General features: G+C 50.9%; 1 pseudogene across 1 annotated transcript; it reads right to left on the bottom strand.

Annotated features, from left to right (window-relative positions):
* Positions 1-909: 909 nt before the first annotated feature.
* On the bottom strand, positions 910-25,662 carry LOC309603728 (olfactory receptor 6C1-like; annotated as a pseudogene). Its single transcript has 3 exons — positions 24,757-25,662; positions 7,908-7,935; positions 910-958 (listed from the first exon to the last, which is right to left on the bottom strand). The product of its transcript is annotated as an olfactory receptor 6C1-like (transcript).
* Positions 25,663-26,079: the final 417 nt, after the last annotated feature.

The raw sequence follows: 26,079 nt of genomic DNA, 5'->3' as shown, positions 1-26,079 counted from the left end.
TGTTGGCTAAAGAGAGAATTAGACAGACTACTGAAAGATAGGCAAGCTTTTAACTCCTTGATGCTCAAAGCAGCTACTGGATTGTTGAGAGGTATCTGACTGATCCAAGAGTAACGGGAAGGGAAATCTAGAGAGCAATTGCAAGTGGTTATGTGCAGACAGGCTGCTGGAAAGGTGACTTCAGACATGGTCAGTTTAGCTAGGACAGGTGGAAATAGGTGAAAGATGAGGGCATCTCCTGCACAGCCTAACAGAGAGAGTACTGACAATGCAAATATAGTGGAAGGTCAACAGTTCTCCTCTTGCGATTAATGTACATCCTGAAAACCCCTCACTTTGATCTCATGGGAAAACACTGACTTTTTATTACAAGTATTCAAGTGTTTCAGCTGATGAGGTCGTGCTCATACTTTTAAGCGCGTATAAAAATTTCTCAGGTTGTCAGGCAGCGCTCCGCTGCCTGACCATAAGTATCCAGTGCTGCCTCTGGAGGACCCAGTGTCTCTGAAGTGCCCAGAGCCTGGGCCTGGCAGTGTCACAGAGGAGACACTCGGAAGCTGCAGCTGGAGCCTGTGTCCCTCTAACTGCATCCCACCCCAATTTTATGATCACTTTCCTTTGCAAACAAAGGCAGCACACAAAATCCCCCAGAGATCAGTATATTAAAACAAGAGAAAACAAAGCAAGGAGGAGAACAACATCAACAATGTCTGAAGCTTAAAATTGTAATAGGACATCTCCTTCACTCTACATCTTTCATTCTGTTTCTTTGTTGCTTCATTTTTTGGAAATGGTCTCAACATTTCCATCATCCTGAGGCCTACAGAATTAAAAAAGATATTTTTTTTGTGGCTTGCACAGAGCCCAGGGCCCCAAAACACTCCCTGCCCTGGACTGTCCATGCCACCTCTAACTCTTGGCACAGAGTGAGTCACGCTCGGAGGTGTTGACCACTTGCCTGATGGAGGAAAGCAGGGTACAAAGCGTCAGTGAAACTTTTGGATGGCCAAATTTGCACAATTCTCATCAAATTTGTGTTATCTGTCTTTCTATGTCAGTCTATGGAAAAATCTATATTTCTGTCCATGTAATGTAAATGTAATGTGTAGAAAAATGTATAGGTGTGTCCAGTTACTCAGCAAAATACCTTTCCTACCAGCACTCTCAAGGGAGAATCTTTGTTCTGAGGAATTACTCTATTTGTACTGGCTTTGTCTCTCCGTGCCCTGCCCCACTGGGCACTGGGACCAGCGTTCCCTCAGCTGCCTTCCTTGTGCTGACAACACATTTAGAGAAGCCCTTCTGGCTGCCCTCCCCACGCATGGCCGTTTCCAGCCACTGCTGAGCTTTGGCTTTGCTGGCTCCATCCCTGCACCCACAGGCCAGGGGTCTCTGCCTCCTGGGCAGCCCGTTCCCCCTCCAGCCTCCCTGCACTTCCTTCGTTTGTTTGACCTCCTAAGTCAGGAGGGTCCCTGTTCATCTGTGCTGACCTCTTGACAAGCCCTGCTTGACTGCCTGCATCAGACTGGCTTCTTCCTGGGCTGTGAGGACGTTGTCCTTGAAGATCCAGGAGGGACTCACAGCCCCTTTGTCCTCCAGGACAGTCCAAGCAGATCCTCAGCTAAGTGAAATCAGCTCTGCTGCAATCCTGCACTGTCGTTCTGCTCCTTGTCCTACTTCTCCGCCATCCCATGGTCATTGCAGCCATGGCTGCCCTCATCCTTCCCAGCCCCAGCCAGATCCACCTTGTCTGTCAGTAAGAGACCAGCCCTAGGGAGCTCATTGAATGTCTGTGTCAAAATGTTGTCTTCCACACCCTCCAGGAATCTCCCGGGTTGCTTGTGCCCAGCCCTGTTGCCCTCCCAGCAGATCATGGAGTGGTTGAACTTGCCACGTAAACGAGGACCTGTGACCATGAGGCTTCCTCCAAGGCCCGGCTCTGTGCACGCCAGCCTCCCCTTTGCACAGAGCTCACCTCCACCTGCTCACCCGCCTACCTGCCTTCCTGAGGAGCCCTTGCCATCCATGGCTGCCCCCCCACCACTCCAGCTGTCCCAGCAGGGCTCTGCAGTCCCCGGGGGGGAGCACATGCTGCCTGCCCAGCAGAAACGCCAGCGCTGGGGAGGGGAGAGGAGAGGCAGGTAAAGGGGAAGGGTTCTGGGAGGCTGGCTGGGAGGTTACTCCTCTTGCCAGAAGAGGATGCTGCAAGGAGAGGCATCGTAGCTGGGAGGTGGCTTTTGAAGTCACTTCTTTGGGAACAACCCAATTGGCCAGGTGCTGAGGCAGGCCCAGGGATGTCGCCTGGAGTGTCAGAAAACCCCCGCAGCAGTGCTGAGAGCTTGGGAGAGGGGAGATGCAGAGGAAGGTGAAGATGACATGGCTGGGGGGTGGATTGTGATCCCATCTCTCTTGCAGTGACCTGACTGACTTGCGGCAGGCAGGCAGATACTGTGACATCATCAAGTGCGTCACAAACCTCAAAGCAACACAGGTGCCCAGGTGCCCCTGGGCTCCTGGAAAACCTGCTGTGAAACAGGCTGAAGTAATAACTTGTGGTCCCTCTCCCACCTCTGGAGAGATACTTCTTTCCAGCAACTTCTCCTATCAGAGAGAGAGAGCTGGGCATGAGAATCCCCTTTCCTTACTTCTGGTATGGGACAGGCAACCTGGACAGTGACAGAGCTCCTTTACCCCTGCTGAGGAAAGGGATTCAGCTGAGTCAATTGAGGCTTCTCATCCTTTGTTTGTAGTCCTGGGGCTGGAAGGGCACTCAGCTCTCTCCTATGACTGCCACAAACCCACAGGAGGTGGGATTCCTCTTGCCTCCGTTCAGGTGGACACAAAATAGGAACCTGGTGCCTGGGAGCCTCTTGTCTCAGCTCCCGTGGTAATTGCTGGGGATGGAGGCGAGGAGTGAGCTGTTCAGACTCAAACACCTGGTGACATCTGAGGTGCCAGAGGTGGTCCACGATATGTGCAGGTAACTGCACATATCATGCAGCAGTTCACAGAGAGGGCAGTATCTGGAGGCATCATCCTTGAGCTTAGTGGGGACTTCCTTTGGCCAACAGCAGGTGCCCCTGTTTAGGACAACTGAACTTTTCCCTGCTCCTTATGTTCAGGGCAGCCTATTGAGGTAGTCAGGGGGGCAGATGTAGCCATTGCCATAGCCATCAGCCATCTTCTCCATCAGCTGCATATACTAGATCACCATTGACTGTAATGGCACAACGCCCATGGACATCCCTATGTTGCCGTTAGGGCAGCTACTCAACAGCCAAATACAGGCCTGTAGTGCTATGCGAGATGCCAGGGCTCTCCAGCACAACTGCGTGTTTGACACCGTTTGATTCTCTTTCCCACAGCATTCTCCTTGAGTAGCTGGCCGCTCATGGCTTGGATGGCTGTACTCTCTGCTGGGTAAGTAACTGTCTGGATGGCCAGGCCCAAAGACTGGTGGTGAATGGAGATCAATCCAGCTGGCGACCGGTCACAGGTGGTGTTCCCCAGGGCTCAGTACTGAGGCCATTTCTGTTTAATATCTTTATCAATGATCTGGATGAGGGGATCGAGTGTACCCTCAGTCAGTTGGCAGATGACACCAAGTTGGGTGGGAGTGTCGATCTGCTGGAGGGTAGGAAGGCCCTGCAGAGGGACCTGGACAGGCTGGACCGATGGGCCGGGGCCAACCGCATGAGGTTCAACAAGGCTCAGTGCCGGGTCCTGCACTTGTGTCACAACAACCCCATGTAACGCTACAGGCTTGGGGAGGAGTGGCTGGAGAGCTGCCTGGTGGAGAAGGACCTGGGGGTGTTGGTCGACAGCTGCCTGAACATGAGCCAGCAGTGTGCTCAGGTGGCCAAGAGGGCCAATGGCATGTTGGCTTGTATCAGGAACAGTGTGGCCAGCAGGACTAGGGTAGTGATCGTGCCTCTGTACTTGGCACTGGTGAGGCTGCACCTCGAATCCTGTGTTCAGTTTTGGGCCCCTCACTACAAGAAGGCCGTTGAGGTGCTGGAGCGTGTCCAAAGAAGGGCAACGAGGCTGCTGAAGGGTCTCGAGAACAGGTCTTATGGCTGAGGGAACTGGGGTTGTTCAGCCTGGAGAAAAGGAGGCTGAGGGGAGACCTTATTACTCACTACAGCTACCTGAAAGGAGTTTGTAGGAAGGTGGGTGTGAGTCTCTTCTCCCAAGTAACAAGCAACAGGAGAAGAGGAAACAGCCTCAAGGTTCACCAGGGGAGGTTTAGATTGGAGCATAGGAAAAATTAGTTCTCTGAAAGGGTAGTCAGGCACTGGAACAGGCTGCCCAGGGAAGTAGTTGAGTCCCCATCCCTGGAGGTATTTAAAAGACGGGTAGACGTGGTGCTTCGTGACATGGTTTAGTGGTGAACTTGGCAGCACTAGCTTAATGGTTGGACTCAATGATCTAAAGGGTCTTTTCCAACTTCGATGATTCTATGATTCTTTGATAATTTGGGAAACATCTCTTCTACCGAACCACAGAGCCACTGCAACGGCCTCCTTCCAATTTCCCTTTAAACCTTCTCTTGACTATCATGCCTACAGCAACATAAACTCTATATAGGAAATGGAGGCAGCAGTGGGTTCTATCAGCCCCTGCTCTACACCCTCTGCCTGCACTGGGAAAGGAAGAAATGGGTTGAAAGGAGAAGTGATCTGGGGCCCAGCTTAGACAAGTGCAGGGTCATCCAGTCCACTGCAAAGTCGGGAGATCAGGAACAAGTCCATGGGCAGAGCTCAGGAGTGACCCTGAAGAGAAGGGCCTGGGCGTTACGAGGGACACCATGTGACACAGTGGTGCGTGCTCAAAGTTAATAAAGCCAAGTGCATCTAGGGCTGCTTTAGGGGGAGCATGGTCACCCAGACAAGGGAGTTATTATCTCCCTAGACTTAGCACTGGTGTAACCAAAAGTGGACTAGTCTGTCTGCGTGCGAGGCTCCCTGTTCTGGAGGAAAGAGCAGGAACTGGAGAGGCTCCAGAGGAGATCTGCCAGGATGGGGTGTGGGGCCTGTGTAGAGAGGGGTATTCTTCAGCCTGGTGAAGTGACACTATAGGAGTAGCCTACAGCTACTTGAAGGGTGGTTTCCGAGATGATGGATCTTTTCTTGGTAGTGGTAAGAGAAGGAAAGCTCTGCATAAAGTGCAGCTTGGAAGGTTCAGACTGGAGGTGAGGAAAAAGAAATGTCACTCAAAAGGTAGACCTGTGGTGCAAGAGGTCCCCCAGAGGGAGTCTGGATCAGCCCATGGCTTTGGGTTTCAAGCAACAGCCAGCGATGGGTGGAGAGCCATCAGGGAAGGTATAGAAATGCCAGGGTGAGGGCTAGGTGGGAAAGCAAGATGGATGTCAGCAGCCTGAAGGGGAAGAGGTGCAGGCATAGCACAGTGTAGGGCAGCCTGCAGACTGAGGGCTCTGGCAAGGCTGAAAGGCCCAATAGAACCAGGGTCTTTGTCCCCTTGGCTGTGGCAGTTGCTTCTGCCAATGAGGCCTATGAGGAGAACCTTTATTTTGAGGGTTTCGGGCTCTGCTTTCCCAAGGGCTGTGGTCAGGGCTTGGCCTTTCTGATTCATAAAACAAACCAAGGGTTTTCTCACCATCAGGGACACCTGCATTTTGCCTTTGTCTACCTATAATCACAGCCTCCAACTACTCGCTCTAACGAGTCCCTGGGGAAGCCTTGTCAGTAAGAGCCCTCAGCGGGGCCCATTAACGCTTCAGGGTACTTTGGGTTTTGCTTCTGACTTGGACTTCTTGAGAGCTTTGTTCAATTGCCTGACAGTACCTGAGGTTCATGGACTCAGCCCCAAATACACCATGGGGCTCGTTAAAATACTGACAAGCCATGTCTCAGCCAGTCATTTTTTTCACGTCTTCAAGACTTGTGCAGCTAAGGGGGGAGGTTTCATGGTGGAGAAAGATGACAAAGAGCACCTAATAAAAATTATTTTAAAGGGTCTGTTTTATTACTTTTCAGTTTAGAAATTTATATTCAATTAATACTGATCGAGAGAGTCTCTTCAAGGGGCCTGGACGGTTAGGAAAAGCAGGCCCTTGAGGTCCAACACTGATGGACAACCTTACTCCTCACCTCCCCAGCCCCAATATTTCTCTCATCGGCCACCTGGGACCTGCGTCGCTTTTCCTTACACCAGACTTCTCCACTGAAGTTTGGAGCTGAACGTTACAGCTCCTTTGCACCAGCTGCGCACAGGCACAGCAGGGTTTTTCCTATTTGCAAGCAAAGAAAAGTCAAGCATGATCAAGTTTCCTAAACAAGAAAATACACTCTGCAACCATATGCAAAGTACAAGCTGCCTCTAATGAGGTTACATTCCTACATGGGATAATCTTATGAGAAATGCTTTAGATAGATACAAAAGGGTAGATATAAACATCATTAAAGAGTTGTCTAAGGAGACAATTAGGCTGTTGAAAGACATGTAAGCTTTTACGTCCTGAAGCTCAAAGCAACAGCATAAGTGAGAGGAATCTGAATGAACAAAGAGTAAGGGCAGGAGAAAACTGGAGAATAATAGGAAGGGCCTCTGCGTAGATGGCCTGCTAAAAAGATGCCTTTAGAGATGGTCATTGTATCCTGGGCAGGGGAAAATATACAAAAGATTGGAGAAATTCAGGACGTGGTGTATCAGGCAGAATAGTGGTAGTGAAGTTACAGGGGAAAATCAACCTTTCTTTGGGACATCCCTTTTGAAAGGCCATTGGACTGGCAGAGGTCTCTTGTGAGAGAGGACAAGCAAATGTTGCACCCGTCTTTGAAAAAGTGGAGCCCAGGGAGCCCCAGGCTGTACGAGCTCACATTGGTGAGGAGTGGGCCATCAGTTAGAGTCCTCTTGGGTGACATTTCAGGGCACCTAAAAGAGAATAGCTGTCAGCAGGGACTTACGAAGAGTAAATCATGCCTCGCCAACCTGACAGCCTGCAGTTGTGCATGAGGAGATAAAAAGTGGATGTCGTTTACCTCAGCTTCAGAAAGACTTTTGACATGGTCTCCCCCGATATCTTGGTACCCACACTAGGCCATTACAGTCTGGATGGGTCGACAAAGAGATGGGTGAAACCCCAGTTGGAGGATGAGGTTGAGCGAGCAGTGGAGAAGGGGTCATACCCTACCTGGAGGCCAGTGGGCCATACTGGGGCATTGTGGGGCAGCACAGGGGACTCTCCTGAGCCCTGTGCAGTTTAACACCTGTATCCATGACCCAGGGGAGGCAACTGTCACCACGTTTGTTGATGGCACTAAATTGGGAAGACCATTCCTATTCCTTAGGGATGCCGTCCAGGGCAAACCTGACAGGCAGTAGGACTGTCCTGTCAGGAACTTCATGAGAGAGAAGGACAAAGGCCAGGTCTTACACCTGGGACAGCCTAACAGCCTGCAGTGGCAGGGGCTGGGAACTGCCTGGCTGGGGCGCAGCTCTGTGGAAAAGGCCCTGGTGGTGGTGGGGGACAGAAGGCAAAACATGACCCAGCAGAGTCCTGGAGTGTATAAAGAGGACCCTCACCAAAAGAGTGAGGGCAGTGATTGTCTCCCCCTGCTCATCACTTGTTAGACAGTGATGATTAGCCCAGTACACAACTGTGTCAGTTTTTGGGCCTCCAGTTCAAGTGTGCTGGGTCTGGCTGAGGTGGGGTTAACTTTCTTCATAGCAGCCAGAATGCTGAAATACTTTGCATTTGTGCCTAAACCACTGTTGATAACACACCAGTGGTTTGGCTGTTGCTTAAGAGGGTTTACACAGCATCAAGTTCTTCTTTGTTTCTTACTCTGCTCCCTCCCAGCGAGTAGGCTGGGGGTGGGCAAGAGTTTGGTGTGGGGACACAGCCAGGACAGCTGATCCCAACTGACCAAAGGGATATCCCATACCGTATGATGTTGTGCACAGCAACAAAAACTGGGGCAGAATAAGAAAGAGGTGGGCTTTTTATGTCATTCCAGGTTTCTCTTGCTGGGAGGCTGGCTAGGCATCAGTCTGCTTGTAACAGGCGGTGAGTAATTGCTTTTGCATTGCATGGTTGGTTGGGTTTTTATCTCTTTCCTTCAGCTATTAAACTGTCTTTGTCTTGACCAACAGCTTTTCAGACTTTATTTCTTCCTCTTCTCACCTCCGTCCCACTGAGGAAGGGGAGAACAGAGTGAGAGGCTGTGTGGCTGCTGGGCTATTGGCCAGAGTCAACCCACCACAACAGGAAAGATGCTGATAACTCAGAGCAGGTTCAGCAGAGAGCTGCCCAGGGGCTGGAGCACTTGCCTGGGAAGAGAAACGGAGGGAAAAGGCCTTGCTCAGCCTGCAGAAAGGAAGGCCTTGGGAACCTTGTTAGCAGCCTGCCACTCCCTAGGGGCAGGTTTCCAGGAAGGTGCGGCAGTCTTGTCACCGTGGTGCTGGGCAGAAAGATAATGGACAACAGGCAGATGTTGAAAGAAGGATGGTTCAGGATGGAGATAAGGAAAATCACTTTCTCCATGAGGGTGTCCAAGCATTGCAGCAGGTTTCCCAGAGACATTGTGCCTTCTCTGTCCTTTGTTGTTTTCCAGCTCCCACTGGATAAAGCCTTGAGCAACGTGCTGTGACTCCACAGCTGATCCCACTGTGAGCAGGAAGCCGGACCAGAGACCTCCTGAAGTCCCGTTCAGGAGACTGGGAACATAAAGGATGCTGTGGTTCCTTTCCCTCTGGGCCCGCCCTTGAGGACAGTAGGGAAAGCTCTCAGGTTCCCTGTGACCATGGAAGTCAGTCAGACGTTAGTCCAGTCAGACCGGCTGCAGCTGTCTTGTCCTCCTCTAGGCAGCATTGCTCAGCTGCAGGAGTGCTTCCCAGGTATCCCCAAACAGCACTGATCATTTCCTTTGCTGCACCTTTCACTCCCTTTTTCACTCAAGTCTTGCTCTTTAACCATCCTTATCCCCTCCCATGCAAAACCCCAACTCCTTTTCACCATTTCCTCACTGACCCTGGATTTGCTCGCTTTGCACCTTCCTTTGGTGTCTGAGATGGTTACCACAGTGCTTTCTACCTTGATTAGCAACCCCATTACACTACTACTCTCTTCTTAGCTGTAGCGTCCTGCAGCTACTGAAGTTCTGATCTTGTTAGAGGCACCACGACTCAGGATGAACATCAGCACACGGACTTCAAAAGCTGGACTGTTGGAGGTTCAGTCCAGAGGCACCTTGACACGCCGAGGGACTTGGCCAACAGAAACCTGAAGGTTTAGAAGGAAAAGCTGCAGAACCACTCCATGCAGCAGCTAAGGAGTGCCCTGAGGAGAAGAGCCTGGGCACCATGACAGATGCCATAGGGACCAGTGGGCCTCACATTTCAGAAGAAAGGTGGATAAACTGGAGAGAGTTGAGAGGAGGTCTGCCAAGTTGGAGCTAGGGGCCTAAAGCACGAGCTGTGAGGAGAGTCTGTCCCTCTCTAGCCTGCTGAAGTGCAGGCATGGGGAACCCTCGTAACAACCTGGAGAGATGACGGAGCCAAGCTCTGTTCTTCAGTGGCCAATGATAGGACAGAAGCAACAGCCACAAACTGTTTCTTGGGAGCTTTATGCTGAGCCTTAGGAAAAATAAAATGGACTCGGAGGAGCATTGCTGTGATCTTGACTTTTGGAGCTCTTCAGGTTTCAGCTCCACAAGGTCACAGCCAGCCTGGAGGCTGGACTAGAGAACCCCAGCAGTCTTTTCCCCGCCAACCCTTCCAAGAACCTGTGCCTTGCCACGTGCTGGGCGAGAAGAGATGAAGCTGGAGGTGAGGGTCTCTACATCATATGACATTTCAGAGTGTTGGGGAGTTCAGGACTTCTTGAGTCCAAAGCCTAGCTCAAAGCAGGGCCAGCTCTGAGGCCAGACCAGGTTGCTCAGTAAATGGCAGCATCCACAGAGAGAGTTTACACACGAGCCAGGCATCAAAGCCACTGTTACGGAAATGGAGATGATGCATTTGACCACCTCGCAGAACAGAGTTATCAGTACACCATGCATCCTGGGATTCCTGGGAACACCTACCTTCTTGTCCAGAGGAGTGTGATTGTTATGCAAGTTTCCTGGCATATCTGCAGCCCACGGGGTGCTTTAGGCTGTAAACAGAATTGAAAGAAAGCCTCTGACTTGGGTACTATCAACTTAATTGCTAAAAGAGAGGGAGGTGAAAGAATTTCAGAGCTTCCAGGTTCCTGCTGAAGATTTAAGGCCACAGAGATAGGAGCAGAAGATAACACTTTTGACCTAACACAGCCTTGAGATCATTTCAGAAGCGATGGCTCTGCTCCACCATTTCAGTCATTGGCACCCAGAAGCCTCGCCTGCTTTTCCTTCCTCTCCTCCCAAAACCGGACCAAATGATGGGAAGAAAGGAAGCAGAAAGGCCCTAGGCCTCTGTGAATCAGCTGGGCCCTTGCGCTTGGAGGGCCACTCAGTGAATCTCATTTCATTGTACACCCGATAAAGAATCAAGCTGGGAAGTGAGTGTGCAAGTCCAAATCAACAAGGTCCATGGACAGGCAAGGCTGTGTCTATGGCTGTGTCTGGAGACCCGTGCACCTCCAGCATAGATCAAACTGGGGCTGAAACTCAGGCCTGGGCTTCAATGGTCTCCCTGCCCCACAGGCAGAGGTGTGGGTGGAGGCCCCAGGTGAGGCTGGCCAGGGCCATGAAGGCCTACGGATGCTCTCAGGGCCCTGACACTGCACCCATGGGATCCCACCTGCCAGCGCCCTCATTAGGCCAGGTTCATTCCCCTGGTATTCAGGGTCTGTACTCTGCTGGTCTCCTTCCCCATGTCCCTGGGCATCTGACAGACCACAATTTCATGGTTGCTACAGCCAAGTCTGGCACTGGTCTTCACACCCCTGACCAGCTCTTCCTCTTTTGGGAGTACCAGGGGCAGGTGAGCACCAGACTGGGTGGCCCGTTTGGCAGCTGCGCTAAGAACATTTCCACAAACACCACCAGAAACCTCCTGGACTGTTGGCATCTTGCTGTCTCACTTGACCAGTGAATACCGGGGAGACTGAGTCCCCCATAAAAGCCAGGGTCTGTGATCCACAGATTTCCTCAGGTCATTTAAATGAGACATTGATCACTCCTCACCCTGACTGTACGACCTGTAACTCTGTCCTGGATCTGGCTGGGTTGGAGTTAATTCTCTTCATAACAGACCACATGGGGATCTGCTTTGGATTTGTAGCTAAGCCAGTACTGATAACACACCAGTGTTTTGGCTCCTGCTGAGCAGTTCTTGTAGAAAATGTAGGTTTTCTCCTTTCCACGCTCTGCCTGCACAGCAAGTAGGCTGGGGGGACGCAGGAAGCTGGGACAGCTGACCCAAAATGGCCAAAGGCATATTGCATACCACAAAATGTCGTGCTCAGCAATAAAAACTCAGGGAAAAGAGGATGAGAAGAGGACATTCACGGTCATGATGTTTGTCATCTCATGACACTGAGACATGTGATGAAGCCCCAATTTCCTGTAAACGGCTCAACCCCTGCCTGCCCATGGAAAGCAGTGAATTAATTCCTCATTTAGCTTTGCTTGCACACACAGGTTTTGCTTTCCATATTGGATTGTCTTTGTCTTGCCCCATGAGTTTTCTCGCTTTTGTCACTTCTGATTCTGGCCCCCATCCTGCTGGGAGTGTAAGCGGTGAGTGAGCAATTGATTCTGGGTGTTCATTGTCTGGCCAGGGTCAAACCAAAGCTAATTCTTACAACAATGTCCTTCTTTCTGGTCTCTCCCTTAACCCAAACACAAGCTCTCACCTAACGTATTGCCTGTCCAATTGAGTCCCCTCTCTGCACCTTGGATGCCTTGCTTCCTTTCACCATGACACCTGGCTCTGCACTGGGAGCACTGGCTGCCCCTACCCCGCACACTCACACACCTTAGCTCTACACCGGTGTTTTTCTCTCCTGGGCTCTTTCCAGCCCAGCCCAGGCCCTCCCCACCTCTCCCCACCTCCCCTGCCCTCTCCCCAGCCCAGCCCAGCCCAGCAGAGCAGCCCAGCCTGGGCTGGCTCCATGGCACTGCCCAGCGCAGGCTGCTGCAGAGCTCTGGGCACTCACCCCACAGCCCCAGCCCCTCTGAAGGCCACAGCAGCTGCTGGGGGGCAGACAGCGGGGTTCAGGCTCCCCATCAGCCCCACGGCTGGTGCTGGCCGCAAGGGCATGGGGAAACAGAGGCTAGGCACTCTCTGGCTCTCGTCAATTCATCTTGTAGGTGAGCCCCAACCCTGACTGACTTTGCCCCCTCCTCTGCTGCCACCAGCCCCACTGCCCAGGACAGCACCAGAGTCCTGGCCCTGGGGGTCCTCAGGCAGCTCCTGCAGCTCTCCACTCTCCCCTCCCTGCAACTGCCGAGTCCCCTCTGACTCCCATGGCACTGCAGAGTCCTTATTTGTAGATATGTCGATTCAGTGCTTTACTTTTGTGGGGCTTCACCTCTGAGGGTTTTTCACCGTCTGAGTCTCCATTCATTCCAACCCCAGGGCATGTGGTGAACCCCCATCCTCTCGTCTTCTGACCTCTCCGAAGTATTTTCTAGACAGTCTGGTACATTGCATCGGTCCTGTCATACAAGAAGCAACCTGAGGAAAATATGGGGAGCTGATGGACCATCTCCACTGCCATTGGACACCAAGAAGAGAGCCTTTAATACCAGAACTTTTGATCCAATGGAACCCAGCATTACCCTGAGCTTAACCCCAAAACCACCGAGAACAAAAGGAGAACAGAAACATTAAAAGACCAATTCCTTGGACATTTTCTTGGAAGGAACTTTGGACGAAGAGCCCAGCCTTCAGGCACTACATCCAGGACATCCCCTTTAATTGAAGAGCTGCTATCTGACAGGCCACATCTGACACAGTGTTGTCAGGCACAACAGGATCAAGCCTCCACAGAAGGAGTATAAACCCAGAAAATTATCTCTAAGTAGAATTATCACAAGAGAAAAAAGCAGACTTGTGGCCTAAGATAAACTCTGGGAAATGTGGAGAGGAGGGGAGGCAGGTTATTGTCAGAGAAACAGCACCCATTGGATCAGTTTCCATGAGGCATCCTTGATTTCCTTGTTCCTCATGCTGTAGATGAGGGGATTCACTGCTGGAGGCACCACCGAGTACAGCAGTGACACCACCAGATCCAGCGATGGGGAGGAGATGGAGGGGGGATTCAGGTAGGCAAATGTGGCAGTGCTGATAAACACAGAGACCACAGCCAGGTGAGGGAGGCACGTGGAAAAGGCTTTGTGGCGTCCCTGCTCAGAGGGGATCCTCAGCACGGCCCTGAAGATCTCCACATAGGACAGCACAATGAAAACAAAACACACAAAGCCCACAAAGAGACAAACGACAAGAAGCCCAACATCCCTGAGGTAGGAGTGTGAGCAGGAGAGCTTGAGGATGTGGGGGATTTCACAGAAGAACTGGTCCACAACATTGCCGTGGCAGAGGGGGAGTGAAAATGTATTCAGAGTGTGAAGGAGAGAATAGAAGAACCCACTGCCCCAGGCAGCTGCTGCCATGTGGACACAAGCTCTGCTGCCTACGAGGGTCCTGTAGTACAGGGGTTTGCAGATGGCAACATAGCAGTCATAGGCCATGATGGTAAGAAGCCAATACTCTGCTGAAATAAAAAATACAAACAGAAAGACTTGGGCAGAACATCCCATGTAGCAGATGTCCCTGGTGTCCCAAAGGGAATTGGCCATGGCTTTGGGGAGAGTGGTGGAGATGGATGCCAGGTCGAGAACAGAAAGGTTGAGGAGGAAGAAGTACATGGGGGTGTGCAGCTGGTGGTGGAAGGCTACGGCGGTGATGATGAGGCCATTGCCCAGGAGGGCAGCCAGGTAGATGCCAAGGAAGAGCCAGAAGGGCAGGAGCTCCAGCTCCCGTGTGTCTGCGAATGCCAGGAGAAGGAACTGGGTGATGGAGCTGCCGTTGGACATTTTGTCCCTCTGCGCATGGGGACATGTTCAAGGAGGTAAAAGAAGGGAGAAGTTAGGGCAGACTGCTTAAAGAAAAATCTATTCAATTTCTTATAGGAAGCCCCCAAATTGCCTTTCACTTTTCAGGAAGAGCTTTGGTGAGCTGTGGTTGGTGCTGGCTGAGGGTGCCCCAGGGAGCAGGAGGCTCTGCAGGAGTCAGTCCTTCCCTACAGCAACAGGTAAATAGGAACACGGGGTGATCTCAGATTAAATCCAATCCTGATATCAAGGAGCTTTTCAGCATTGTCACTCCCAATTCACCTGACTGCAGAGCAGAGCTGTGGGGAGTTTGGGTTGTGCCTTCTGCTCTAGTTGCCCCAGCACAGCTGAGGAGTGGTTTGAATGCAGCAATGCCTGGCATTTCTGATGCACTGCAAAGGAAACCTTGTGGGTGCTGAGACTGGGCACAGGGACTGTCCCTTAGTGCAGAGTGAGGACAGCCGCTCTGCCCATCAGCCCTGCTCTCAGCTGCCCTGTGCTGGCAGCTCTTCCACCTGGAGGACTATCGCACTCGGGTGTTCCCCCCAAAAAAACACGCCAGTGCTGGGAGCAGAGGAATCCAGTTTCCAAGTGCAGATCTCCATACCCTCACCCCATCCCATCGTACCTGAGGAGGATCTCAGCTCTGCCCTCCCAACCAGGGACACAGAGGGCTCATTACAGCTGCCCACATGCAGTCGCCTAGCAGCGTTTCAATGGCCTTAGCACCGAGGTGTCTTCTCCAGGGGGCTCCTGCATAACACAGAGATGCCCTGGGAGAGCTGTGCCCCACGGGAGGGCAGCCTGCAGCCCAGCAGGACCTCCCAAGGACAGAGTCAACTGTCCTACATTTGTTACGTCCTAAAGGGAGGGTGAGATCACTGCCAGCTGCACAGACTGCAGTACCCAGAGCCCCACAGGTGAACAGGGTGCGAGATGAATGCTTTTCCTCCATGGCCGTATGTGCATGACAGCACACGCAGTGTTGGTGTCTGAGCTGCACTTGAATCCTCACCCCCCCACATCAGTGAGTGTAACAGTAAGAAGAAGGGTGGCAGGGAGAAGAGGAGAACATGCCAAAGGAGCCCTGCCAAGGGAGGCAGGAGAGGGAGACAGAGTCACACACTTGAGTTTTTGCCCTCTGTGGTGGTCAGGCTGCTTGGGAAGGCAACTCACGGCCACATCCCCATGCCATTAAGGGCAGAAGGTCTGCTGTGTGAGTGAGGAGACCAGGGGGTTGCTCCAGGGAAAGCACCTGCACTGCAGGGGATGGCAGGGAGATGCCTGATCCCCACATCTCCTCCCTCTCCATGCTCAGAGCCCATTTGTCTTGTTCTGTGCTCAGCTCTGCCCTGCAAGCACCTCCTGGCAGCAGGGCACTGCCCAGGGGCATCTCTGTGTGTGCAGGGGCTAAGCAACAGCTCAGACAAGTCCTAATGAGAACTGGGGTCTCATTGCCTACTCCAGAGCAGAGAAATAAATTATCATCTCCCACTGCCCACCCTGACAACCAAGAGTGGAAAAACTCAAAGCTCAGATTTCTTCCCTTTCAGGCAATCCCCTACCTTGACATCCATCTTTAAAATGACTATCTGCTAACGTCCTCCAGAGGATGTAGAAGTCTGAGCAGTCCTGTCCCACGCTGCACCCTCTGGACAGCAGAAGGACCCTAACCTGCCAGGGGTCACTGCTTCCACCCACAGCTTCTCCCTAGTGCTCTGAAGAACAGCCCTGGGCACCCTTGGCATCAAATCTATCTTCAAAACCCTAGAGCGGTCCCCAGGAGAAGGCAGCTCTTCTGCCTTGTCCTGATGGTGCAGCAGGGAAGCCCTGCTCCACAGCATGTCTTCCTCCTCTACATGAGACAAACTGTGAGATTCCTCCTTAAAGATCGTATATGATGTGGGATGTAGCAGCTTCTGGATATCCCTCCAGGAACACCAGTTATATTGTCCTGCATCCAGGGTCTTACCATGTAGAAGGCTGTGAAGATCCCTCTCCCCAGTGAACTCTCAGCATCTTACAGCTCCAGAGTGCCTTTAACCTCTCTCTGCCTCACTCCTCTCCCCTCGCTGCCTGCAGGCAGTGCCCTCAGCCCTGCCGCCCTTTGCAAAGGAGCTGCTCCTGGGCAGAGCTGTCTCTCTGCAGTGCTGCCCACATGCCATCAGCTCCCTCCATGCCAGGAGCCCAGCCCAGCTCAGCAGCAGAGGCCCAGCCCAAGGCACCACTTTCTCTGCCCCTCTGGGCTCCCTCCAGGTGTCCCTGGGGCTCCAGGGGAACCTGCTGTGAAACTGGCTGAAGGCATCACCTGTGTTCCCTCCCTCAACTTGTCTCCTGTAGTGTCATTACTCCTATTAGAAGAAGAGTTGGGCATGAGAATCCCCTTTTTTTCCTCCCACCATTAGACAGGACACCCAGGAAGGTGACCGGGAACGATCTAATTTGTCCAAGCTGGGAGGATGTGTTCTGTTCAGTGAATTGAAGCATTTCTTTCTGCGTCTTTAGTCCTGGCGTTAGGAAGACATGCAGCTCTCTTTTGCCCATGCCGTCTCTCTCCCTTTGCACACACGGGGTCTTGGATGCTTGGTACCAGGGTTCCTTATGGCAAATATGAGCTTGCCTGGTTGCACAGCTCTGTTGCTTCAGCCCAAATGTGCAGCAGTGCCCTCAGCCAGGGGCACAGGCAGGCAGAGCTGGAGCTGTTACTGAGCAGACAGAGCTGTGACATGGTGGCAGAGCTCAGGACAGCTGCTCTTCAAGGACAGCATCCTCCAAGCTCCGCAAGGGTCCAGATGGAAACTCAGTCTAAACTTGAAAGGCAATTGAAGGGCACCATAAGGAGGGTTTACTGCTTCAGGAAAAGATCCTGTGTGGCCACTGCTGAATTTAGTAAGAGCAGGTGTAGATAGATGTGAGATTCTCTGTGTCCTCTTTGCCTCAGTCTTCCCCAGCAAGGTCTCCCAGGCCTCTGTGACTCAGGGCAGGACTCTGGAGGTGAACAGCCAGTAGTGGATGGGGATCTAGTCAGGGATGGCTTGAGCAAACTCCATCTTTCCCAGTGTATGGACAGGAGGGGCAGCATGGCAGGGAGCTGAGTGAGCAGGCCAATGGCACAGCGAGGCCACTCGCCAGCATCTTTCAGAGGTCATGGAGACTGGGGGAACTCCCTGACGACTGGCAGCACTCACTCACACCTTGCATTTGCTTTTCAAGTATGGCCAATGGATGAGCAGGTTATCTAAACGCTGTGCACCGTAGCATGTCCACTAGGATCCCATTTCTGGGTGTCTGAAAGAGAAGGTGACTGGATTTACCCAGGGGAGCTTCTCTCTCACCATCCTCTTTGCTTTCTGTGATGAAAGGACAGGATTGCTGGACACAGGGAGAGCAGAGATGGTCTTTTACCTGGAAATCATCAAGGCTTTCAGCATCATCCTCCACAATATTCTTGTGCCCAGGGTAGGATTTTATGGCCTGCATCTGTGTATAAGTAGATGGGAAACAATGAAGGTGAATGGTTGGGCTTGGAAAGATGCTCGATAAAGGAAGAAACTTCTCAGTCATGGGGAGAGTCAAGAACTGGATGCTGTTTCCCAGGGAAATGTAGTTTCCAGGGAATGTAGTTTCATTTGACACAGTTAGGACTTCAGAGACTGGAAATGCAGGTAACGGTGTTGTGTTAGTGTACAGCACATAAAGCTTCTGGCTGCCTTTGTGCCTTTGCACTAAGCTGGCATCTGTTCCTTGGCTGCCTTGGGCTAAAGAAGAAAGAACTCCTCTATTCCAGCTGCCTCTCACAGCAGAAAAAAAGGAAGAAAAGTTATGAATAGGGATGATTTAGGGGCAATTCTGCCAGAGCGGTGTACTCTTGAAACGATAAAAAAGGTAGAAGTGAGAGAAAAAGCACTAAGAACTTCATGCAAGAGGCTAACTCCTGAGATGTAGTAGCTGTTTTGAGAAGTAAGAATGACTGTTGGGAATGAAATTCAAGAGCTTTAGTTCATCATCATCATCATTATCATCATTATCATCATCATCATCATCATCATCACCGAGAACAGGGAGTTCCCTGTTACTGTTAGTAGTGATGGTACCACTCATTCAAAAACATTGTTGAAGCTTCTCTATTTTCCCTTGGCTCCCAAGCTCAGCCTGCTCAGGTTTTGAAAGGACTACTTCAAACCTCTGCAACCCAAATCTCTGCAACCTTTTCTCATCCAAGGTCTTTTACCCCAGGAAGGGGAAAACTTCCAATGTAGGCATCACACCATTGCCCAACCTGCCTGGGGAGCCAGGACAGTTGTGCCACACAACAGCCAGCCTCAGAGGGAAGCTGGAGGTAGTGTGAACTGAAATGGTTTTGACTCATAGAATCATTTAGGTTGGAAAAGACCCTTAAGATCATCAAGTCCAACCATAAATCTAACACTGCCAAGTCCACCACTAAACCATATCCTGAAGCGCCACATCCACATGGCTTTTAAATACCTCCCGGGCTGGAAGCTTAAATTCTGATCTGGCAGGACAACACTGACTCCAGTTAGACATGAGATACTCGTCACGCCCGTGAGTTCAGACCTCGCTGGCAGTTTCTCATACCCCTCACTGAGGAGGGCAGGGTGCTGGGGAGGTGGGAGCATGCTTCAGTTTCCCAGATCCCACAACAGTGCCCAAACCATCCTTCCCTTGGCCTCTGGCATCCCATTTCCTGAGATACAAAGCTGGTGGGCCTTCTGGGGATAATCATGTTAAAATGCATCAAAAATGATGCACGAACCTTCTGGAGTGATGGCCCATTCCTGCAGGAGAAGAGTGAAGGGTTTGTGAAACACATGGGAGCACAGGGAGAGCGTGGGGTACGCGTAGCAGTGCGTTAAAGGCAGGAAGAAGACCTGAAGAGCATGGGCTGGGCATGCTAATGTGGAATAGAATGTTTTTTTTTTTTTAATTTATTTTAGGGCAGCAGAAGAAGGAGCACGTGCATTTCAGTGCTGGGGGATGGATCCAAATAGAGGATTCAAGCAAGTTTGGGACTGGGACAACTTAGGTGATTGAGGACCGTTCTCAGATCTATGTAAGAAGCTGAAGGGGTTGTGGGGACCTCACAGACATTGCCAAATCCTCAGAAAGCCATAGCCTTGTGGTTAAAGCAACAGCACTTGGCACCAAAGCCACCCCCCGAAACACAAGTGCACTCACCCTGACCACAGGCAGAGCCTTGAGAACCATTTGAGAGAACGAATCTTCTTTCCCAGGCCCTGGGGATCAGGGCTCGGCCATTCTGCTGGTAAACACACCCCAAGGGCTTACATGGCATCAGAGCCACCTCCACCTTGCCTTTACCACCTGCAACCAGTGTCTCCTTGTGCTTCACCAGCCTCCAGGGACAGGCACCTCGACTGGTTGGTTCCTTCACAGCTGCTCAGTGATGGCCCTTCGTGGGGTCCCAAACACTCTCAAAAACTTGGGCCTTTCCTCTACCTTTCACTTCATTAGAGGTTTGCTGTCTTGCAGTATCTGCAGTTCAGGAACTTGGCACCAGAGGGCTCATTAACATGCAAAATGCCCTTACAAGCCAAGGCTCTGAGCTTCTGTGTTAAAGGCAGGAAGAAGACTTGACATGTCGGGGGCTGTCATGCTGAAGTGAAATAGGGTGAGTCTTGATTTGGAGGCAGCAGCAGAAGGAGGATGGGCAGCTGAGTGCTGGGATGGGGAGCTAAAGAGAGGATTCTAGCATGTCTGGGGCTTGGAACTCTTGGGTGAGAAAGCAGCACTAGCAAGGCTTTGGAAGAAACGGGATGGGTTGTGGGGAACTCAGAGGCATTGGCAAATGCTCAGAAACACAGAGCTTGGTGCTGGAAGCAAGGAAGCAGGCACAGGCACAGGTCAGTGTAGCTGTGGTGGGGGTGGCCAAGGGCCTTGGTGGGCCTTTGACACCCCAACAGAACTGGGACCCTTGTCCACTCAGCTGTGGCTTCTGTCTCTTCCACTGAGACCCACGAGAGGACATGAGGTCCTTACAGCTCCAGCACCTCGTTGCCTCCTCCTCACCCACCCTCCATAGCGCCTGGCAGTGTCCTACCACTGACCTGCGCCTGCCATCACACACTCCCACATCACAATGCCCCCAGGCAGAGCCCAGAGCCTCACAAGAGGGAAAGGATCCCCCTCTGCAGGGGATGGGGGTGAGGGCTTGGCCATCCTGCTTGGTGAAGCACATCAAGGGCTTTCACAGTGAGAAAACATCTCACATTGAAATGTCCTGCTGTGCCAAGGGCCTCCGGCTCCCTGCTTCACCAGCCCCCAGGGACAGGAACCTTCTCTGCTCATTCCCTGCATGATCTCTTCAGTGATGGCCTTCAGCAGGGCCTGCTAACACCCTCCAAAACCTTCAGCTGTGCTGCTTTTACTGCTCTGGAGGCTTGTGCAGTCTTTCAGGAGCTGCAGTTCAGGAACTCGGCACCAGAGGGCTCACTGCCACACAAAGCACCACAAGGAGCCAAGCCTGGACGTAACTTTCCTGTAGTCGTCAATTCTTATGTGGCTTCCTAGAGAGATTTCAGGAGTGTCGTCAAAGTGAAAAGATGTCAAAGCAAAGAGGCAAAGTGAATCAAATGCTTGATTTTGAATAGCCAATTCTGCATTAATCCCAGCATATTTGGGTTGCAGGAATGTCTTCAAGTGGAGCCTGCACCATTGAGACCTATGGGGATGGACCGGCACAGCCACCCCCAGCAGGGGGAATCCCCATCTGCTAGGCTGAGGCATGCATTCAAGATGCAAACCTCTGCAGTGCCCACTTGTTCCAGGCCTCCAGGCAGAGTGTGACTCGTTCTGCATGGCCCTCTAAGCCTCTATCAGCTCATTTTGCCTTTGCTACCCACCCCTGCAACTCTCAAGCCAATGGGAGCTTTGGCTTTGGCATCCTATCTGCATCCTGGGGCAAGGTTTCTCAGTTCCTTCTTTGCAGCTTCCCCTGTTACCAGCGCTTGGGTGCTCACTTTTTGCCCTGGAGCTCCATCGGTTCAGACAAGCAGCCTCATGAAAGGAATGGGTTTTTTTCACAGGAACTCAGAGAGATCATTCTTGTCCTTGGAAGAGGCTGTCCTGTAAGGCCTGTCAGATTTCCTGAGCTCCTTCACCCTTCAGAGCTGCTTCCCCTGGCACCACTTGTATCAGTCCCCCGAGCAACTCAAAGTCTTCTTCTGTGGAGTCCACCAGCCTGTGCTCTGCTGTTGGTCTTCCTTTGACATCTGGGACCCCACTATTTCCTGGTCACAACAGCCGAGGCAGACACTGATGATCACGTTCCTGGGCAGCTCTTCCTTGCTGGCCAGGACCAGGTCCAAGTGAGCATCACCCTTTTCGGTCCACCTGGCAGCTCTGCTAAGAAGTCGTCCCATGATCCTCAAGAATATTGACACCCTCTTGCATTGCACAGCCAGTGAATGCCAGGGCATTTACAGGTCCCCCTAGAAACCTGCTCATTAACCTGGAGACTTCTCGTGGTTGCTGTCAGAAGACTTTTTCTGACTACTCTGCCTGATCAAGTAGTTGGTAACTGCCAAGACACTGTCACCCTTACTGGCACCCTTACTGAGGGTCTGGAGAACATGTCTTATGAGGAGCGGCTGAGGGAACTGGGGTTGTTTAGCCCGGAGAAGAGGAGGCTGAGGGGAGACCTTATTGCTCTCTACAACTACCTGAAAGGAGGTTGTAGCGAGGTGCAGGTTGGTCTCTTCTCCCTAGTAACAAGTGATAGGACAAGAGGAAATGGCCTCAAGCTGCACCAGGGCAGATTTAGGTTGGATATTAGAAAAAACTTCTTCACAGAAAGGGTAGTCAGGCACTGGCACAGGCTGCCCAGGAAGTGGTTGAGTCTCCATCCCTGGAGGTATTTAAAAGAAGGGTAGACATGGTGCTTGAGGACATGGTATAGTGGTGGACTTGGCAGTGCTAGGCTCACGGTTGGACTCAATGATCTTCAGGGTCTTTTCCAACCTCAATGATTCAATGATTCTATGACTCCTCCTCTCATCCTCACTCACACAAGCTAACTCAACCTGTTGCCCATCTCATAGAGGAGCTCCATATACCTGAGCTGCTCCTTCACACAGGGGGCATCCCCCACCCTCATCCTCCCTGCCACTCCCAAGCCTCTGATCTGAGGCCCCTTTCTGTGGCCAGTGGACAGAGATCTGTTAAGTGGTGAGCATACAGTCACCCACCTTAGGACCTGATGAATCGTGAATGGGAAATGATTCTCTTCTCCTGGGTAGCAGGAGGAACCAAGAGGAGGTGATTTGGGAGGGATTCATCTCAGACAGCTGTAAATGTCTCCACAGAAGCCATTTGCAATGAGTCAGTCTCATCAATCAAAAGAAAGAGGCACTTTCAAGGTAAAATTTGTCTGAGCTAAGACTGTTTTTGTCTTCAGGTCACTGGCAACCCACAGAAGAGGTACTAATCTCCTGGCTGTACAAAAGAAAGAATTGGTTTGAAGTGCAGCAGAAGAGTTCTTTGTTCCTTTAATAAAGTCCTCAAAGTGAACTGGGATGTTTCTACTCTTTATTTATGTGCATTTTCAATTTAGTCGCTAAAAAAAAAAAAATAATTCCACTGTTCATCTTGCTCAAGTGCCAGGGAGGTGGACAGTTATTTAGGGGACTTCTGTCCACTTAAGGAATTGTGGTATTTGCTGTCCATATCCATTACAGGGAGGAGACATTGGTCCCCAGGCCATGCTGCTCATAGTGCACAACTTCCACGTCTCCTGGGTCTCATCTGGCCCCATGAGCATTCCCTGCAGCCCAGACACATAGTCCGGTACTTCTGTGTTTCATCCACCCCGAGTACATGAAATCAAGTGAGGTCTGTATGGTGTGCTTTGTTTTGATTTGTAGGCTGCCAGTAAGGATGTTCTGCATGCATGTGTGGCGTGAAATACAGTTTGGTCTCTGCACAGACTAGAGGAAGCAGCGCCTGGCACAGCCTTGTTCCTACGCCTTGTAAGGAACAGCTCTTGGAGTGACCTGTGCCTTAACTGTAAGGAGCACTTTCCTGAAGGAACGATGCCCACAGCTGCACGCAGCCTTTTCCCTGGTGTGGAGGAGGTGAATAAGGTGATCAGTCTGGAGGACATCCCGTTAGAGCAAGACAAGGGCCTCAGGTATTTGCTGCCTAGAGGTACCAGTGGGGATTCAGTCAAACCTAAGCTATCTACCCCAAAATATCAGAGCCATTGATGCACAAGTGGCTTTGGGTAGGATTTATCACAATAACACGCCTGAAACAGCTAAGCTAAATCACCACCTGTGATTTCAAAATCTCTTCACTGAAGAAATGTTGGTGGCATTCATTGCCAGCTTGGATGGGATAGGATTCATCCCCCTAACTTAGGCATTTCAGCCTACACTCATCCATCTTAGTTTTCTGTATTAGTAACATGTGTGCCAGCTTGATGGAATCGTTTATGTATTTCAGTGTTTCTGTAGCTTGGCAGGGAAGTTATTTATACAATGCAAGAAAACTCTCAGATCAAATGCAAAGAAATCTCTCACATTGCGTGACAATCCCATATTTTCATTTAAATGAATCAGCAAATCATGGTTTTGATTCTCTTTCCAAAAGAGAACATTTTTCTTGCCAGTCATGAGTGAAAAGTAATCCAGGAAAATTACAAAATGACAACACTGTGACAGGGATTAGAGGAGATGTTTCTGTTTACTTTTGGAGAGACCTTAAGGTACAGTTGTAACCCTCGTGTCTTCAAAGGACGGCCCCCGCTGAGCAAGAGTCCCTCACTTGTGCAAATCACCAGATGTTGCCCAGCACGTGGCTCAGTGCACCTGGCATCAGGTATTGAAAAGTTAAGCTGCCGAGCCTGTGCTAAGTACAGTTCCCCTGAAGTGCCATAGACCACTATAGGAGGAGATGACACCATTCTCTGTACTGCTCCTTCCTCCCTGCTGTCAAAGGAGACCAGGCAGTGACCTCATCTGTTTAGACATTGCAGTCATAAAAGTCTGTGTTGGAATAAGTTAATTCCACGGAATTTGCTAGATCAGCTGAAGTATTGGCTCTGAGAGCATTGCGTCAAGCACTGGACATTTACTTCAGCAGACCTGATCTGCAGACAGCTGCCTTGTTACTCAAAACTACATTTCTGACCAATATTCAGGATTTGGTACCAAAGTAGAAGAGAGGTAATTTGAGGCAGTTAAGTTGGACTTTATTTCAGGCATGTTTTTGTTCTAACCAGGAGGTTAATGGAGATGTAAGTGCCACTTGGTAGAGAAATAAAGCCATTATTCTTCTTTTGATTGTGTTCCACCTCTTTTCTGTCATTTCCTAAAGATGAAGAGGTTCAACAAAGATCTGCCACCAAAATAATCAGGAAACCAGGTTTAGAAGCAAGGAGAAGTTGCATCAGAACTGGCGGAGGGTGAAGCTTGTTGAGAACTGGCCGTGCCATGGAAGGATGAAGCCCTCTGCTTGTTGCTTTCTGTCTCGGTTTCCACACGTAGAAAATGCCAGTGTGGTGTTCACCAGGGTTTGTAAAGTACTTGTAGGTCATTTGAAAGGCATTGCTAGGTAAGGCCTTCTTATGGTGATCTCTTGCAGGAGAGAACCTGGTGTGATATTCATTTCAGATATCTTCACACTGCTAAGAAAGAAAGGTCTCATTCCTGCAAATATATCATCATCATGTGTTTGCCCTCCCCACCCCTGTCCCCTTCCAAAATCCACTTACAAAAACTCTTCCTGAGGGCATCATTCATCATCTGGTTCCTCAGGCTGAAAAGAAAGGGACTCATCAAAGGAGTTACCACTGTGCTGAGAAGGGCCACTGCCTTGTTGTAGGAAATGTGGTGACTTGAAGGCTGGGCATACATGAATATGCAGCTGCCGTAGCCCAAGTTGACAATGATGAAGTGAGAGGAGCGTGTAGAGAATGCCTTGTGCCGTGAGGAAGCTGAGGGCAACTTAAGCATGGTGTTAATGATGTAAAGGTAGGGCACTGCTGTCATGCCCAGGGAGCCAAGTAGGATGATGGATGAGGCCATGAAGGTGATCAGCTCAACAATCTGTGTTTGTGCCCAGGACAACTTGATCAAAAGCACACTGTCGCAGAAGAAGTGGTCAATACGATTGGCATTGCAGAAGGGCATCCTGGCAACCAGGACAGTGGAGACAATGGTGGCCAGGAAGCCTGCAGCCCACGAGCCCAAGAGTAGCTGAAGGCAAAGCTGACCATTCATGAGCATGGGGTACTGCACAGGGTGGCATATGGCCACATAGCGGTCATAGGACATGAGAGCCAGAAGGACAAACTCGATGTAGCCCAGAAGGAATAGAAGTAGCACTGAGTTAAGCAGCCTGGGAAGGAAATGGCTTTGCTGCCCATCAGCAAGTTTCCTATGGCTTTGGGTATGATGGATGTAGCGATGAAGATGTCCAAGCAGGAGAGGTTACAGAGGAAAAAGTACATGGGCCTGCAGAGGTCTCTTTCAGGCAGAACGAGGGCAATGATGAGCAAGTTTCCCACTAAGATCACCAGGTCCGAAGCCAGGAGAGGGACTGCCATTAGGCGCTGCTGATGGTGGTGGGAGGGGAAGCCCAAGAGAAGGAACTCTGTGACAGGTGTGTGGTTCAACATTTCTGCATCGGAGCTGCAGTGAGCAAGGGCAGATGGTCAGCAGAGGAAACAAATGCCTGAGGAGGTTACAAGAAGATGAGACAGAGCAAAAGAATGTAGAAGGATGAGAAAAGGCGTTCATGGAGACATTCACGCAAAGGCTGGAAGGAAAACAGAAGTGAGGAGAGAAGAATCAACCTGGAGCAAGAAGGCCCCATTTTATGCCCTAGGAGCAAACGTACTATGGGGGTTAGAGCAGGAATCTACTATAAACACGATGCAAGTTATTGTATTTGAGCTCTCTACCCAACAGTCCCTTTACAGTCAGTGGGGAAAAAACAGATGTTTCTCAACCAGTTTTATTCTAATCTATTTACAGGTATCTTTTAGGATGAGCTACAACGCATTCTAGTGCAAGATAAAACAGCTCAGCCAAGT

The sequence above is a fragment of the Platalea leucorodia genome, assembly GCF_965183815.1.
Source record: "Platalea leucorodia genome assembly, contig: HAP1_HAP1_SCAFFOLD_185, whole genome shotgun sequence".
Lineage (NCBI taxonomy): Eukaryota > Metazoa > Chordata > Aves > Pelecaniformes > Threskiornithidae > Platalea > Platalea leucorodia.
Note: the sequence above shows the minus strand (reverse complement) of the source record. Positions and strands in the feature narration are given on the sequence as shown.